This window comes from Typopeltis vanoorti, chromosome 24, assembly GCF_054136105.1.
Source record: "Typopeltis vanoorti isolate ZY-2024b chromosome 24, IOZ_Tvanoo_1.0, whole genome shotgun sequence".
Lineage (NCBI taxonomy): Eukaryota > Metazoa > Arthropoda > Arachnida > Uropygi > Thelyphonidae > Typopeltis > Typopeltis vanoorti.
The window spans coordinates 39594741-39610713 of NC_143572.1; positions in this window are offsets into that span (position 1 = coordinate 39594741).

A 15973-nucleotide genomic window follows, 5' to 3' on the forward strand; every position below is an offset into this window, starting at 1 on the left:
TATTTACCTTTGCCCACTACTAGTCTGTTTAATTCTTCCTGCAGGATCTCTGTATCTTCCTTTACCATTGCTCTTCCCAGTTTAGAATCATCAACAAAAAAACGAAATATTTCCTTTCAAATCATTTCCTACATCATTGATATACAAAATAAACAACAGAAGACCAAGCACTGAGTCCTGGTGCACACCACTAGTCACTTGCCTTCTTCTTCTGGACTCAGCTCCTCCATAAACCACTGTTTGATATCTGTCCATCAGCCACCCTCCAATCCAAATCACCATATTTATATTCATCCCCATTTGCTTTAATTTATGCAGTGGAATTCTATATAAAATCTTTTGAAATGCTTTTGCAAAATCTATCAATATCACTGAATAGCCATTTCTGTTATCCAACTCCATAGTAACTTGATTATACAAAGTAAGGAAATTACTATGGCAAGCTCTGCACTTCACAAAACCCTGTCTCTTATAAAGTATCATATTCCTATACTATCAGTCCTGAATTCTGTCATTTATCAATTTTTCTAATACTTTAACCACCACTCCTGAGATGCTGATTGCCCTATAATTTGCTACATCTTTCTTGGAACCTCCTTTATGCAATTGGGACTATTTTGCCCTTTTTCCACCTAAGTGGGACCTTCTAGCTGTTGAGGCTTAAATTAAACAGCTTCATCAGAGGAGCTGATAAATCCCTTGCACATTCTCATAATACATAGGCTAATATGCCATCTAATCCCAGGCTATATATGTACTGAGGTTCTCCAATATTTTAAGCACCTCCATTTCTTCAGCTTCTATTCTCCTATCAATCAATGTCACATCTGGCATCGCAATGTCACCACCTAGATGGTACACCCCTGCAAAATGCTTACTCAGTAATTTAACTATTTGGTTTGGTTCTGTTACCTACCCACTATCAGCAGTTTTTAAAATCATCCTTCCACAGTCGTTTCTTCTTTTATTTGTTACATAGTGAAGGAACTCCTTAGGGTTTCTTTTGGCCTCATCAGCTAGCTTTCTCTCATAATTAGTTTTGGCCTTCCTTACCATACTAGTCACCCTTCTTGCTTGCACCTTACCCTATTCATGGGCATACTGATCACCTTTTTTCCTTATTCAGAGGAATTCAAGATCTCAAATGTAATGTACTATTAATTTGTTAAATTAAACTCCTAGAAACTCAGGTTTTTTCCCTGAGTTCAAGAAAATTCAAGAAAATTTACTGTAGAACTCATGCTATTTCAGACATGGAAAATCTTGACATTTAATTTTAAAATAGAGTGCTATTGTGCGAGTTATTTGGAAAGTGGCTGCTGGAAGGGAAAATCATGAATGCAGAGAATGAATATGAGCAAGTAAGAAGGAATATTAAAGAGAAGGAAAGTAAATAAGGAAGGAAATATTGAAGTTGGGCTTATGAATGGAGAAATAATGGGTAGCATGAGTGTAGAGAATGAGAGAACACACATGCAAGAAAAACAAAAATGGGAAGACTCAGGGTGGAGAGGGGAAACACAATGTTAGAAAGATTGATACTCAAAGAGGAAGCGTGTGCATGCGGGTGTTTGGGCATGCATGCATGCATGTGTGTGTGTGTGTGTGTGTGGACAAGAAAGGAATAGGATGGCCTGGGATGTAGGAGGAACAGTTAGATTTAAAGAAGGTTCTGGGATAAGTAAGTAGAAAAAGAAATGGCTCAAAGAACACATGGAGAAGTCACAGCTAATAAGTGATAGCAGGGAAATTATTATAGATACAGGATTGAACTGTTATATTTGTATACGAATGATAGAAGCATCAGAAACAAGAGAAATGAAATGGTTGCATTGATTGAGTTTGTTCATAGAAATTATTGGAATAAGTGAGATGGTTGGATGCAGATGACATCCTGACAGGAATGAAGATGGAAGGGTATGATATTTTTCATGAAGATGGAAGTGGAGTACTCTTGATGATAGAAAAGGATTATGCCTATACAAGGTAAAGGAGGAATACAACCAGTGATTTTGAGGCAAGAAAACATGGTCTTGGATTAGATCAGAGGATGTTATTATAAATGAGGTCAAATCTCCCTCCAGATGGTGAGCGTGACCAAGTGATTACTTGGGTGGTTGCCAACCATGTGAGGACATCTGTGAGGAAAGGGTGTATGTGGAACTATAAGGCTGGTGATTATGAGAAGCTCAGAAAACAGCTTGCAGCTGTAGCATGGAACGATGAGTGGGGTGAAAAGGAGATCAATTCTGCTTGGGTTCTATTTAAGAACTATCTAGTAGAAGCAACGTCAAATATTCCAAGGGTCAGAAAGTTCAATAAGGTAGGTGTGAAATGGATGAATGATGAGATTAAACATCACATAGAGAAAGAAGGCATTATGGAGGCAACATAAGATGATGGCAGTAATAATCAATTCCATGATGAGTATAAAGAACAGAAAAGGAGGCTACTCAGTTGATGAGAGCAGCAAAAGTGCAGCATGAACAGCAGTTAGCTAATGATGCGAAAAAAAAAATAAAATAGGGAGTTCTTTCAATATGTAGCCAGCAAAAAAAAAAAAAAAAAAAGATGAATATAGTAGAATGACATTGATTGGAGAAAATGGTATAAGGACAACTGCTGCAGAGGATATAGTCAAGATATTTAATGAGCAGTTCATAAAGGTCTTTCATCTCCTTGTAAATGTGATATCATGGAGAGTTAGAGAGCAGAGGATGATGAGGAGGAGGAACTGACTGTGAGTGAGGAAGAAGTATATATGGAATTGAGTAAACTAGATGTTAATAATGAATGGGACATGATGATATATATCATCACATATTTTGAAGGAATGTGCCAGGAAATTGACATCTGTCTTGACATATTTGTTTAATATGGGTCTTATATTGGATCAAGTTCAAAAGAAATGGAAGAAAGGCAAGATTGCACTGCTTGATAAGGGAGTTGACAGAACTTAAATCATCAAAATATGAAGAAATCTGTGTGTCAATTGGAGAGGTTAATTAGAATCAGGATCGAGAACCGGGTTGATGACAGTGGTATTATCATTGATGGGCAGCACAGATTTGCTAAAGGAAGGTCATGTTTTAGTAATCTACTCACTTATTATAATAAGGTGACACCGAGATGATATGAGGGAGATAGATATGCACAGTGGTATACTTAGATTTTGCAAAGGTTTTTGATAGAATACCACATAATCAGTTGATAGTCAAACTAGAGTGGATGGGGATTAGATATTAGACATGTGTATTGGATTGGAAATTGGCTGTCTCATCAGTATCAGCACTTTGTGTGCATGGGGAAGCAATATCCCAGAAGAGGAAAGTCAACAGCAGTTTGTCTCAGGGGATCTGTTTTAGGGCCACTGATGTTAAACCTGTATTTTATTTTAATGATATTGCAGAAGATTTTGAATGGAGATATTCAATTTTTTTATGCAAGGTTGGGAAGAATTATGAGGAGTAGAGCAGATGTGATTACCTTACCAAAAGACTTGAATAGACTGAGTGAATGTGCACAGGATTGGGAATACCAATTCAATGTTACAAAATGTAAGGTTTTAAAATTTGGAATATAAAAAAGGGGACATAGAATTTACTCTTAGTGGTGATATATTGTTGGAGATTGAGGGCAAAAAGAGATCCTAGGGTGTTGGTGGATAAGGATCTAAAATTTAGAGGACATATTGTCAAAATTTTGAGGGCAACACAATAAATTCAATAATAATAACAATAAACACAATAATAATGCAGTGTTTATGTATTGGTACCAGTATTAGAAGCAAGGAGAATCTGGTTCCATTATATAAGGGAGTGATTATACCACATATGGACTTTTTTAATGTGCACAAATTTTCTCATCTGTTTTTCAAAAGGATGAGGAGATAGTAAAGTGTCCAGAGGCAACTGAAATCAGAAACTACTAAACTAGTTTCTGATTTCTGAAATATTGAAGAAAGAGGGATGAAGGCCACAAAAATGTTCAGAGGTTTTAATATTTTTGCAATACATTCAATGTACATACAAGTTGGTAAGGGATTGTTATGGGATTAAAGTTGAAGAGGTTTTTCATAAAATGGTGGGAGATTGGGTGGGGGGGGAGAACAAGAAGTCATTCCTGGAAGTTGTGTAAGGTGCGGGTTTGCACCACGGTGAGAAGCAAGTTTTTTGCATAGAGACGCGTGAATGAATGGAATGCATTGCTTGAGCATGTCGTGTCTGCAGAGATTTTGAATGTATTTAAGGCAAGGTATGATGAGATGTGTATGAGAAAATGAGTCTTTGACTTCATGGGTCTTGGGATAATAATAATAATAAAATTTTCATCTGAAGTACTGAAATGGAATAACATTTAAGCAAATAACAGAAAATTCTAAAAAGTGCCACCACTGTAAGGCAACAAAAATGGTCAACATTTTCCTCAGAAAAATAAATAAATAAATATATATATATATATATATATATTTAAAAGTTAGCAAAGAATAGCATATTAAAAAAGTACTATCTCTTATAAAGGAGATAAACATAGACCATTTGATCTATTTATTTTGGACAATGGAGCAAACATTTCACAAATTTTCTCAGAAAGACATTCCATAAAAAATTGCCTCTTATGAACAATTCCTGTCTTATTATAGAGAACTTGGTGCCTGGTGGAGATGGCAAGTTTAACAGGCCCTGACTGTTCAAGCTCATAGTACTTGATGCGAGATTTATATTCTTTATAAATTCTTTATATATTCTTTATATATTCCAATAAAATCAGATCTCCCAGATTGCCCAAAATAAGACACACCACAGGAGCAAGGAATCTGGTAAACACTCAGAAAACCCAAAGGGGAAGCTTGTTCTTAGGAGATGAGAGAAAAGTGAAAATTTTTCTGACAAGAAGAAATGCACAAAATTGTTCAGAGGTTTTAAAATTTTTTTAATATGTTCAGAAATTGATTGCTCATAAGGGAGAGGGAAAACGAGTGATTTCCTCTTAAACAGAGGAGAGGGATTTTATAGCTGCTGAATATTTTACAATGAAGAATTTACTGAAAGAAAATTTAATATGTTGCAATTCTTTCTGTAGAAGTTTGTCAAGAACATAAAAAGTGGGTGTAACGTATTAAGGTTTTGATAATCACATTTTTTTAACTATGATGATGTTGGGTTTCTGCATGGATAAATGACCTGTATAAATCTTTTTCTGAAATATTGAAAATAGTCTCTGAAATTTAATCATATTAAGCCAACTTTCTTATTAAAGGTTTCAATGAAGTCTTCATCAATAAAGCACTTAGCAGCTATAGAATCCTTGCCTCCTGGAGTAATATAAGTAATTTCCTTAAAAGGAAATCTTATATTCCTCTGCCTTATATGCAAGGAATTTCGGAAGGTATTGTGAAAATTTTAAAACCTCTGAACATTTTGTGGCCTTTTGTCTAGTCAAAAAAATCACAATATATCTCTGATTTCCTAAGGACAAATTTCCTCTTCTTGGTTTTCTAGATGTTTACTAGATTGCTCCTCTGGCTTATCTTATGATGGATAATCCAGAAGATCTGCTTTTATTCACTGATAATAACATAAATCTTATATCAGGTACCATGAGCCCAAAAAGTCTCTGGACTTACTGAATACGCCATCTCCACCAGGCCACAGAGTTCTCAGAAATAAGACAAATTCAAAGACAAATATATATATATATATATATATATATTTTTTTTTTTTTTTCCCCTGGTGTTTATAAAGTTATGTGTGACTGTGGTTGACCTTATTTTGGCCAGACAGATAAATCCGTTTCACTTCGTCTTGAGGAACATAGACGTGACATCTCCTACAGTAGAACACGAGCGAGTGCCCTTTCCAGTCATGTGCACTTCTCCGCAAACTCTAACCTCGAAGAATGGCAACACCAAGTTGATGGGACCACACAACCAATTTATATATATGAAAGGATGAATTTGAAAGACGTATTATAGAATCAAATTATTATTCTAGAACATATTATAGAACCACTAGTGCCCCCCCCCTTGCCTTTAATACAAAGCATCATACATCTCCTCCAGGAGATGTGCTTTGCATTAAGGGTAAATATTAAGATTAGTGAGCAGAGCTTATTCTACTTTTACCATGAGTTGCCTTGGTCTTGCACTACATGCAGGGTCAGCTAGACTTGCAACACTTGCAGGCGCAAACTTGACTTGTTTGTCTGTTTGCTTACTTGAGAAATGGAGCAAAACCAGGTTTAAAATAGCTTGGTATCTTTAACTTTTATTATACCCAAAGTAAAATACTTTCTACATTTATATCTCCTCCTGAGATTTTTATTTAATAAGGTTAAAACACATTATGGTAACTTGTTCTGGTAAAATACTTATAAGCGCTGTATTACTAAAATCTTGGTATTTCTAGCCTGGCTCCCACTGATGAGACCTCAATAAAGGTCAAAACCGGTCTGGGTAGTGGCCCCTTGCCTTTAATACAAAGCATCATAATCTCCTCCAGGAGATGTGCTTTGCATTAAGGGTAAATATTAAGATTAATATCAGAGCTTATTCTATTTTTACCATGAGTTGCCTTGGTTTTGCACTATGTACAGGGTCAGCTAGACTTGCAACACTTGCAGGCGCAAACTTGACTTGTTTGTCTGTTTGCCTACTTGGGAAATGGAGTAAAACCAGGTTTAAAATAGCTTGATATCTTTAACATTTATTATACCCAAGGTAAAATACTTTCTAAATCTAAGCTACAATTTGCCTGATTCACATAGTGCAGTAATCCAATACTGGTGCTCTAAAATTAGCTGTCACACACATTCTACTCTCATGCCAACAGTAGTGCGCAGTCACCTATCCAAATATGACTGTTACTATTCTGTTTTTTTCTTAAGCTAGAAAGTCCATGTTTTTAACCTTGTTATTTTTATAAGTCTTATGTTATTTCTTACTCACCTGAAGAAGTCGGAATACCAATGAAACTAGTCGTGATTTATTAAAGGTTTTTGTTATACTTTCTCGGGTTCTAGTCAGTTAAATTTTAATCTTATAAATATATATACTGAATATGCCATCTCATTTAGGCACAGAGTTCTCAAATAAGACAAATTCCAGATAATTTTTGTATATACATTATACATACAAAAAGTATGTGTGCATGTGTGTGTGTGTGTGTGTGTGTGTGTGTAATATATATTATTATTATTATTATTATTACCACCACAAGACTTCATGGATTCAAAGATTCATCTGGGAGGTCCTTCTATAACACACACAGCTCATCATACTGTGTTTTAAACACATTCAAACTCTTTGCAGACACCACATTCTCAGGCAAAGCATTCCATTCATTCACAACCTCTGCACGAAAAAACCTGCCTCTCACTCCCCTACTCACACCCTCTTTATACAGTTTCCAGGGATGACCTCTGGTTCTCCTCTGATCTCCCATTATTCTCTGTAAAACTTCTCCAGCATTGATCTTATAACAATCCCTTACCAATTTGTAGGTTTCTATCATATCTCTCCTCTTCCTCCTGTACACCAGACTCTGCAAATTACATCTTCTCAATCTTTCCTCATACTCGACATTCCAGAGGTCAGAAACTACCTTAGTTAGTCTCCTTTGGACCCTTTCCAACATCTCTTCATCCTTCTGAAAACCCAGTGACCAAATCTGGGCACAATAGTCCATGTGTGGCCTAATCAAAGCCTTATACAATGGAACAAGAATCTCCCTACTTCTACATGTCAGTGTCCTCTGCATCATTCCCAGAAGCCTTTGTGTTGTCTTCACAATTTTGGCGATGTGTCCCCTAAATTTTAGATCCTTATCCACTATTATCCCCAATATATTCTCACCAAGCATAAATTCTGCATCATATTTTTGTTTTCCAAATTTTGAAACCTTACATTTTGCAACATTGAACTCACATCCCCATTTCGGTGCCCAATCACTCAATTTATTCAGGTCTTCTTGCAAGGACACAACATCTTCACTACTCTTTATGGTTCGTCCCAACTTTGCATCATCTGCAAACAACTGAATATCTCGATCCAAATCTTCACCAATATCATTAATATACAAGTTAAATAGTAATGGCCATAAAACAGACCCCTGAGGCACTCCACTAGTGACTTTCCTTTTCCTGGATATTGCACCCCCATACACAACTTGTTGATACCTATCAGATAGCCAGTCTCCAATTGAATGCACTAATCTAATATCCAACCCCATCTGCTCTAGTTTGACTGTCAACTTATCATGAGGTACTCTATCAAAAGTTTTCGCAAAATCCAAGTATATTACTATGTATCCTTCTCCTCTGTCCAAGGAAGCAGTCACTTTATTGTAATAGGCAAGTAGATTACTAAAACATGACCTCCCTTTAGTAAATCCATGCTGTCCATCAAAGATTATACCATTGTTGTCAACCCAACTCTGGATCCTAGTTCTCACAAGCTTCTCCAACAACTTAACCACAACACCTGACACACACAGATAGGCCTATAGTTTAAGTTCGATCACCTCCTTTATGAAGTGGCACAATCTTGCCCTCCTTCCTCTCCTTGGGAACTTGATCGAGTGCAAGACTCATATTAAAAAAATATGTCAAGGCAGGTGTCAACTCCAATATTTAGAATTAATAATTATACTGACTAGAACCCGAAGAGTATAATAAAAAACTTTAATGAATCACAACTAGTTTCATCGGAGTTCCGACTTCTTCAGGTGAGTGAGAAATATATATACATATATATATGCACATACTTTTTTATATAAGTTAGGAAAATGTTTATTTATTTTTTATCTTACTTGAGCACTATGGTAGCATTTTTTAGACATTTTTGGTTATTTGTTCTATTCCATTACTCTACTGAAGAATACCCATGAAACATAGGCAAAAATTTTACAACTAAATACCAAGATTTTCTACATGAGTTTCTGTCTTGTATTATTGTTAGTAGTAGTAGTATGCCTACTCACATTATTTCAATTTTAAAACAAAACTAATATATTATGATTTTGTAGAAGTAGAACTGTAGGCAGTTGCCTATGTGCCTAGTTTCAATACAAATATGTGGATGAAGAAACATTAGCACACACACACACTAGAAGTGAATATCAAAATAATATTAGAATTATGAAATCCTTCACATGAGAAAAGACTGATGAAATGCATATTACAAACCATCACAAGTAAGATTAAAAGTGATGATATGACTAAGCTCTACAAGATGTGAGATGCACTCAGTTATTTGGTTGCTTTAGGTTTACTCTATGGTTGTGAGATAAGTGTATTAGTATTAAGTTTGTTAATTTATGTGGTTTCTAGTCGTGTCATCTGCTTTAAGGACAAATCTCATGAAAAAAATCATGCTATCTCCATATGCAAACAGATAATTTATCTTTGGATGAAAAGGCCCTATAAATATTCTTCATGTCCTAAATGGCATATGAACCCAAAATATTTCAAATTAAAAGGTGTATATCATTCTACCAGTGCTATGAAGGTTACGATGATCTTACGTAATAGGTACAGAGGTAACTTTCCAACATATGAAAAAAATAGCAATAGTAGTCATTGAAAATTGTAAAACTATATTATATGTCAGGAATGGCTCTGCACAGTGTGTGTGTGTGTGGAGAAGAATGCAATGCCAAAAAAGCAGAGCAAAGGTTAATGCACTGATACACAATAGTGCTTTTAGGGTGGGATATAAACACATTATGATGATAAGAGCAAATATCTTGAGACTTTTGACTATGAGGAGACTGCTACTAATCACTTTGGTGAATGATATGTGCAAACTCAGTATAAACAAATTTTTTTTATCATTATTAAATAATTTTTTAAGCAAGATTAAGATTTCACATACTAACCTGATTGTGTTAAGATTACAATTATTGATCTTAATCAACTAGAGAAACAAAAATTTACTAGTCTGTTGGCTGAGTGGATAGCAGCTTTGCTCTCTAATCAGTAGGATATAAATATAAGTTCAAATCCTGCAGTACAGGGATTTTGTGAATGTCTTAGAAGATAGATGATTTTTTGATTTTCACTGCTGGATGTGAGACCACATTTTGCTTACTGGAAGCATGAAATTATTTGAAAAAGTTCTACATTTAATCCCTAGAGTAGGATCTCATGATTATTTAACACTCAACCTATAATATGGTACTAAGGTTTACCTGGTAAACCTTATTAGTATATTTTAGTAACTTAGTAAGACTTACCAAAGTAAATGAAACTATATCTCTACATACCTTCTAATCTGTGAACAACATCTTTATCTTTCACTGCTACTTGAACAGGCATTTTTTTTATTTCTTCAGGAATATAGAGGACAGTTTTGTTATTTAACCTATAATGCACATCTGTTAAACATGCTAAAAATTCGTGTAAATAAGATCCGAAATCTTTTTTTATACCTGTTCAAAGTATAAGGAAAAGAACATAATATGAATAAGACAAGATTTCTGTATTATAATTATTAATAAATTCTGTATATTCTCATATATAAATTCTGTATATAGTTATTAATAAGCTTGCCATTCCTAGAAATATACAGGAGCAAACTGGTGAAACTTTTACAATAGAAAACAAAAATTCCATTGATTTTTATAAAAAAAAAAAAGATTTTTATGAAAACCAATAAATATTCAAAGAATTCACATTTCTACAGATAATAAAAACAGTCTTTACTATTAACTGAATGTCTAAACACAACTATAACAAGTTGTAATATTATGAAAATATTTTTTAAAAAAGTAAATAACATTTTTTTAATTCTGAACTTTGATACCATATTATTAACAATAAAATAAGCAGTACCTTGCCCAAATGGTTGAGTAAGAAACTTATATACAAAGGTCATTTCTTTAATGACCTTTGTATATATGTTTTTGTAATGACTGTGGGACCAGAGAATGTAGAAAGTGGTGATGCCAGTGGTGCTTCTCTTTCGGACGGCTTAAAATAGACCGGAACTTGGTAACATAGTGAAAAAGGTCTTGATATTGTATTTTTTTTAACATTTTTTCCAGTTTTGGGGAGAGAGAACTAATATAAAGTAAGGAGATGTAGGCTTTGAAATCAGTTGTATCCTCATTTGGTGGTTGATGGCAACAGTGAAAAAGAAGTCTGTTTATACTTTTCTCAGAGTATCCATTTTGTTTGAAGGTACTTTGGAGGTGTTTTAGTTCATTTTTAAGCTTTCGTTCGTCTAATAACAAGAATCTGGCCCTATGGGCAAGAGTAGAGATGATGCCAAATTTCTGTGTGTGTGAGGGGGTTGTAGTGGTGAGAGTCTGCATGTAAGTACCTGTCGGTATGCGTAGGTTTTCTAAAGATGGCAAATCCAATTTTTTCAGATGTCCTTGTTAATTTAATATCTAAAAAAGGAAGGGAACTGTTCACTTCTAACTCTGAGGTGAATTTGATGTATGCCTTTTAGGTGATTAAGAAATATTTGAAGGTTGTCTTGGCCATGTTCCCAGATCAGGAAAACATCATCTATATAGCGTAGCCAAATGCAATGCTTTTATGGTCTTTCCATTTTACATATTTTTATGCTGTTACACCTGACAAAGTCAGCTTTCCAACAAAACTAGTCATGTTCTATTAAAGATCTATGGGGTGATAGTGGATAGAGACTTGAAATTTCATTTTGTTAAAATTGTGAGGACAACACAGTGGATTATAGGAATAATGCAAAGAACATTGACGTGATTTTCAAAAGGATGATGACATGTTAGACAGGGTTCAGAGACAATTGACTAAGTTGGTTTCGGGTTTCTGGAATGTAGAATATGAGGAGAGATTGAGAGAATGTAAATTATAAAGCATAGTGGATAGAAGAAAGGGGGGGGGGCATGATCAACATGTATAGGTTGGTAAGGAGTAATTACTAGATTAATATGGATGGGATTTTTCATAGAATATATGGAGACAGGGGAGAGAGGCCATTCCTGGAACCTGTATAAAGTGGGTATGCGCAAGGGGATGAGGAATAGATTTTTTGCATGGAGATTGGTGAGTGATTGGGATGCATTGCCTGAGAGTTTAGTGAGTGCAGGAATAGTGAATGCATTTAAGTCGAGGTATGATGAGCTGTGCATGTGAGAGTGGGACCTTCCGCTATGAGTCTCTTGACTACATGGATGTCTATTGATAATAATATTGCATAACACAACCAAAAGCAACTCTTTACATAACTAGATGCTTCAACAACTAATACAGTTCAGCAGTGAGATCACATCTCATACTCACACTACTCAACAATCAACCACAAAATTTAACACATAAACAGGTACAGAACACTAAAACATGAACTATGGAAGCAAGATCAACACAGTTAGTATAGCAGATAACACCCATACATTCTACCATCTCCATATATTCTATGAAAAATCTCATCCATGTTAATCTAGTAATGACCCCTTACCAACTTATACATGTTGATCATGTTCCCCTCTTCCTTCCATCCCCTCTTCCTTCCTTCTACGCATTATAATTTGCATTCTCTCAATCTCTCCTCATATTCTACATTCCAAAGACCAGAAACCAATTTAGCCAATTGTCTCTGAATCCTCTCTAACTTCATAAATCACAGAACTACAGCATTCAATGCCTACATTTCATACATAAAAGTACCAAACAACATTTAAAAAAAAAAAAACTGCTGCCAAAATCTGTTATGCTAAAATCTACTTTGCTCAGATCTTCACATTTCCTACATTTTATGCAGCCATGCATTCCCTCATCTCTTACCTGTCATGTTCCTAATTGCAAGGAAGCAAACATGATACATGCACTGCATTCCACAACATCTTGAAGTATAGTATATAAAATGTAGTCCTTAAATGACAATGGGCTGGAAAACAATGTATTGGCAAACTGAATTATGGATATTGATACAGATGCCATTATTGATACAGAGCACAAAGGACACTAACAAAAGCAGAATGGCTTTGTGAAAGGTCAGTCATGTCTTAGTAATCTACCAACTTTTTATAATAGAGTGACAACAGAGTTGGATAAAGGGCATGGCTACATGATGATATTGCTGGATTTTGCAAAGGCATTCGACAGAATACCATGGAACTCTATTACATCAACTGCAACAAATGGAGATGGATATGAAACTGGTTGTTGTTGTTGTTGTTGTTGTTGTTGCTGTCATCATCGTTGAGTCCACTGAAGAGCTTCTAGATATGACCTTGGATCTGTAGAACTGCTTTGGCAATCTGTTGAATCTTGATGGAGTAGAGCTTTTCTCTAGGGTTATTGTCAATTTTTTGTAGAGCAGCAGCAATTGCTGGACAAGAATAGATATGGGCAGGTGTTATTTCAACTCCTGGACAGGAAATTCATGAAAACTAACAACTTTTAATTTGAAAAATAAGAACTGTATGTTGCAATGGATACCAGCCCATGTAAATACTGAAGGCAATGAAAGAGGACAGACTAGCCAAAGAAGCAAGATACTTACCTCAAAAATCAAGAGGTGAGTGACCAACATGGTAAGTGGTATGTGGAATGCTCCCTATGAGGATAGATTGAGGGTTTGTGGGATGCAAAAATTTGTTCCTAGGCAAAAAAGTGGAGGATATGATAGAAACATTTAAGTTACTTAAAGGATTTTATAGGATTAATATAGAGGAAATATTTCAGCACTTGGCTAGAGGGAGCAGAACAAGAGGTCATTTGAAAGTTGGGTAAGTGTGTAATTAGCAAGGGCATGATGACTAGATTTTTTGTTTGGAGAACAGTAAATGAACAGAAGAGACCATCTGAGTTAGTTGTGAGTGCTTTGTCTGTTAATGGTTTCAAGGAGAGAGATACAATAGACATTGTGTTGATAGTTTGGGTCTCCTAAAATGAGTCTTATAACTCCATGGAGGTGCCCATGAAATAATAATAATAATATACTAAAATTAGTTTTTATTTATATATTTGATCCACATGAAAGGCCACAAGACCTATAGCACATTACTGCCACGTGTGAGCAAGAGGAATAGTAGAAAGGAGGAGTCTGTTCACATTTTGCTTGAACAGAGGAGGGTTGAATCTTTGAATCTTTGCAGAGTGGGGGAGACTGTTCCAAAGGACAGAAGCAGATAGAATGAGAGAGGAAATAGTGAAGTTGGTTCAGAAAATTTCAAGATGGACTGCAAAAGGATATTGGTTAGCAGAGGCTCTTGTTTTAATGATTTTGGAGAAGAGTGGAGGCATAATAGTCACCAATTCAGCAGAACACCGTCCATGAAATTATCTGTAGAAAAAGTACAAAGCAAAAACTGAATGTCTGTGAGAGAGGAAATGAAGTGGGTTCATGAGAGAAGAATCATTAATTAACCAGACTGCCCCCTTCAGGATTGAATCAAGCAATCTTAGAGAGGATTTTGAAGCACTACCCTAAATATGGGAGACATATTCAATGGCTGGATGGATTTGGGCTTTGTATAGAGTTAGCAGCTGTGGAGGTGCAAAGTAGTGTCAAAAAGAACATCAAGTTTTTTGGTGGCTGGCTGCAGAAGCTATAGTTGAAATATGGTTGTGCCAGGAAAGATCGGAGGTGCAGGTCAGTCCAAGAAGAGAAATCTGATTGTGTTTGGATATCTCAGTATTATTGACAGTAAGGGAGAGGGATACTAGCTCTTTCTTGAGAGGGATCAGACAGGATGGAGTTTTGGTGGAATTGAAGTTTACAAGCTTGTTCTTGCCCCACTGGGATATAGCTAGGAGATCTGAGTTCAGGTCACTGATCATGGTAAATTTTGAGGATTCTAATACTTGAGCACTACAAGGTTGGTTGAATGAAAAGGAGGAATAGAGTGTGCTGTCATAAGCAATGGATAGGATTGGAAGTCTGTGAGATCAGGTCATTTAAATACAAGAGGAAGAGAGTAGGCAAAAGAACAGAACCCTGGGGTACTTCTGCAATGGTGGGGAATTCTAAGGGCAGTAAACCATCCAGCCTGATATGTAGTTAGTGACCAGGGAGAAAGTTGGTGATCCAGTTGCAGAGTGAGAAGGCAGACAATAGAATGGCAGTTTGGTGAGTAGGTTCCTGTGCCAAACATGATCAAATGCCTAATATGCTAAATAACAAAACAAATATGCTAGGGTTTACTTAAGGGTCAAAGCGGTATAACTGAGAGGAGACCTCCACATAACCTTTAAAGGAAGGTGGAGAATTGATCAGAGCTTCTGACCAAATGTTTAATCCTCACCTTCTCATGGTGTAGGTATATATAGCTACCTGGATACTGAACAAAAGAGGATGGGCTGGCAATTCGAAATTTAGATGACCAAATTGTATTCTTATTGGCTTAAACCAAAATATAAAATGATGGTACAACATGACAGAATTTCATGCCAGCTGGGATGTCACCAGATTAAAAAAGGCTCCTATTGTTTTTGCCTGGGAACCTCAGCAAACAGCAAAAAGTCAGCTACTAGAACAAATCCAGAAACACACTCCAACTCAACATCAGAGTTCAAGATCTGCACTATCAACTTAAGAAGCTTGAATGGCAAAGAAATGGAGCTGGCTGAGAAATTGGATACCAGATCGACATAATAGGAGTGAATGAAACAAAATAGACAAACTAGTGATATCTTTCTGAGCAATAAATACAAAATGTTATATTCAGGCAATGACAATCAAGGAAAAGAAGAAGCAGCTATAGTATTCAACACTAAATACGAGGCCCACTATAGTCCCACAGAAGGTTCTCTAAGTTAGAAATGGAGGAATTTTTTTAGGTTTTAGAGAAAGCAACTGACACAATGAAAAATGAAAAGTTGTTCCTTGTTGGGGATCTAATTGGCAGAGTAGGAAATGATTGTCAGACATACAAAGATATTTTGGGAAAATTTGGAGAAAAGAGCAAAACTAATAATAATGGCAAATACCTGTTGGATTTCTGCTAAGGACATCTACTGGCTATTACTGACACAATCTTCCAAC